Source organism: Tenrec ecaudatus, chromosome 13 (genome assembly GCF_050624435.1).
Source record: "Tenrec ecaudatus isolate mTenEca1 chromosome 13, mTenEca1.hap1, whole genome shotgun sequence".
Lineage (NCBI taxonomy): Eukaryota > Metazoa > Chordata > Mammalia > Afrosoricida > Tenrecidae > Tenrec > Tenrec ecaudatus.
In genome coordinates, this window is record NC_134542.1 from 78,297,130 (window position 1) to 78,300,408 (window position 3,279).

At 45.6% G+C, this 3,279-nt stretch overlaps 1 pseudogene; it reads left to right on the top strand.

Moving 5' to 3' along the window:
- Positions 1-1,479: 1,479 nt before the first annotated feature.
- Positions 1,480-1,973, top strand: LOC142424494 (DNA-directed RNA polymerases I, II, and III subunit RPABC3-like; annotated as a pseudogene).
- The last annotated feature ends 1,306 nt before the right edge of the window (positions 1,974-3,279 follow it).

Genomic DNA, 3,279 nt, shown 5'->3' on the forward strand with positions numbered 1-3,279 from the left:
AAAAAAAAAAAAGAAAGAAAGAAAAAACAATTCTTCCTCGAGTAAGGTAACAACATAAGATAACCTCAAGTGACACATCTTTTATGACATTGATGAGCTACTTGATTAACCAACTTTGAAGCTTCCTCTACCTTTTGACTTTCTCATTGTGAAATCCAAGCCATTCCTTTTTGGGTTCAAGTTATTTGGAGTTGAAATTTCTGTTACTAGCCACTGAAATCTTCCTGCTATAATAATAGAGTCCAAGGGAGTCATAAACAATAAGATTGACCATGACAAATGGCCTTTATGGAAAAGTTCTCCTGGCAAGCACTGCCCTTGCTACTGATGGTTCCAGTCAAGTGGATTCCAACTCATGGCAGCCTTGCTTGGGCAGAGGAGCTCAGCTCCAGAGGGATCAAGGCTATGGCCCACTGACTCATTTGATCCACCCGGAGACTCCACCACAGCCCTATGTATTGCTCCTTATAGCAACCCCGTTTGTGGTGGAGTAGAATTTCTTTTTTCCCCAATATTTTTTTGGAATTTGTTAACATGGCTCTTCTACCCAAGTCTCTGTCGTTCCCAATGAGTGGGTGGGACTATGCATGTAGTGTGTAACATGAATAGAAGGGATTGGTGAGTTTGAGTCCTCACCCCGTATGAGGATTTCTTTGCAGCAGAAGAGAGAGGAAGCCCAGGACCATTGGAAAAGTCTGCTCCCGGTCTGTGAAGTGGCAGATGTCGAGACCAGAGGCAACAGAGACTGTGTTATGGAGACTATGAGACAGAGAAAGAGGCGCAGCACTGCAGCTGTGGGGCTGTGCGACCGAGTGACAGGCAGGCTTCCTGGTCCATGGAGGTAGAGGCCAAGAAATAATGTAGCTGAGAGGCTCAGGATTAGAGAGAGACTTGATTGTTGGCTAAGGAGATAGGTTAATGACTGTATCTTTATTTTTCACTGATCCTCATTTGTGGTAACTTATTAACTTTCCTAATTATCCCCATAATCATGAGTATTGTCTATGAGTTTCGTGTGGCCATTGCAATTCATTTTCAAACCCAGCATAGAAAGAAGTAGGCGTGCTTGGTGTCAGAGTAGGTCAAGAAGGATGGAGTGAGGAGGTGTGTCTCACCCCTGTTTCTTGGCACTAGGGAAGACTGAGGAGGTCAGATATAATCCTCCATGCCGTTTACTGCATCATTCGAGATCCTAGCTCCCGAGTACGTGGAGATAGGTATGATGATTCTCATTTCTTACTGCTCAAGATGTGGGACTTTGAATACCATGTGCAAAGTATCATACACCTGTTTTCTTCTTATTTGTTGTCTGTTTTGTGCAGCCTGTCAGTTTAATTTTTCCAAACAATACAAGAGATATTAATTTGAGTATAAAACCTCAGTTTTGGGTTTCTTTTTATCCTCCGCGCGAGGAGGTACGCACATTCCCAGTCTTGGTCGTGCTCTGCGCACCCCTTCAGTTTTCGTGGCCCCCTCACGATGGCAGGCATCCTATTTTAGGATATTTTCAATGTGAAAGAAAGGCAAGAAGTTCGACCGAGTGTCTCGACTCCATTGTGAGAGTGAATTGTTCAAAATGGACCTCACCTTGGATGTAAATATTCAGATTTGTCCCGTGGACCTGCGTGACAAGTTCCGCTTGGTCATAGCCAGCACCTTATACGAAGATGGCTCGCTGGATGATGGCGAATACAACCCCACCGACGACTGACCTTCCAGGGCAGACCAGTTTGAGTATGTAATGAACGGGAAAGTGTATAGGCTCGAAGGAGATGAGACGTCGACGGAAGCTGCCACACGCCTCTCTGCCTACATCTCCTACGGGGGTGCTGCTCATGAGGTTGCAAGGTGATGCCAACAACCTGCATGGATTCGAGGTGGATTCCAGAGTTTACCTGCTGATGAAGACGCTGGCCTTCTGAACCACCTGGGACGCCAGCCTGGCTGTTCAGTCTCTCAGGCCACGGACATTCCTGCCCCAGACTCCCGCCCAGGCAACGTCGTCCAGCCCCAGGAGCAGTTGCTGCTGCCCCTGTTAAGGAGGACCTGGCCCCTGGCCCACCTCGGATGCTCCGTTTAGTGATCTGAACTCAAGGGGAACCGGAAGCCTTTGGAGGACCTAGTGGGAAAGCTTAAAGTGAACTAGCAGATGTTATGGGGGTGATTTGTTAATTAAACTTTACTTTTTCAGAAAAAAAACCCGTCAGTTTATTAAGGCTTTAGTATACTGCCATTGTGTAAATTGTCTTGGTAGGAAGTTAAGTGACCTCTTATTTCAGGCATTGAAACAAATGTTTTGAAGGTTTAGTCATCTGGAATGAAGATCTTTTCCCTTCTTATATCAGTTAAGGTCCAATTGGGAGACAGAAACCACACAGTAATTTGAACAGGGAACGCTTAACATAAAGAGTTATTAACTGTATATGATGAATAACAAGCAAACCAAACTTATAGCTCCCTGCCTCTGAGTTCATTCTGACTTATAGGACATGGTCGAGCTGTCCCTTTGGGTTTCTGAGATTGGAACTTTTTACAGGAGTAGAAAGTCTCGGGTTTTGCCCTTGGCGTGGCAGCTGCTGCAGACCTCACCACCCCAGCAGGGCTCCTCCATGAATAATAAAGGGGTACAGATTATGAAGAAGAATACTTTGGGGCTCAGGAAGGGAATGTAGTAAAGTGCCCTCCTTCCTACGTCTGCGACTCAGACCACATTGGAGAAGGTGAAGCTGTGGCCCACTAAAACTTACCGCAACTGACCCCTTCAATGACAGCTATTTGTAAGGGAAACAAGGACTTATTGAGGAACTTATTGCTCATTGAAGAGGAAAGTGGGCTAAGAACAAAGAGTCTTGAAGCAAAGAAGTAATTATGTTCCTTCCTCAATGTTGTCTAATCTGATTTCACAACAGAAGAGGTAAGAGATAAAAATGTTGCTAGTAACAGGGAAGACAGCAGAAATAGAGCCATTGGACACTTTGTGTATGATTGGCTTTTCTAAGTGAGATCATGAATGACTGAAGGACAGCAGAAGACGGAAGTGCCTTGGCCACACCGTGTAAATGAAGGGATGTAGTGGTTTGTGTCTACCTTGCCACTCGGCCCCAACACACCAATGGTTTGTTAGTCTATATTTCGGCGTGGCTGAATTTCTTGCACAGTCTGTGGGTGAGTAGGATTGGACACCAGAGGAAACTGGGAAGGTGCAATGAGTAAGGGTGGGAGAAAGAAGGATGGCTGCATGGTGTGAACACCCATCAGTGTGCAAGGCTGGGTGTGGAT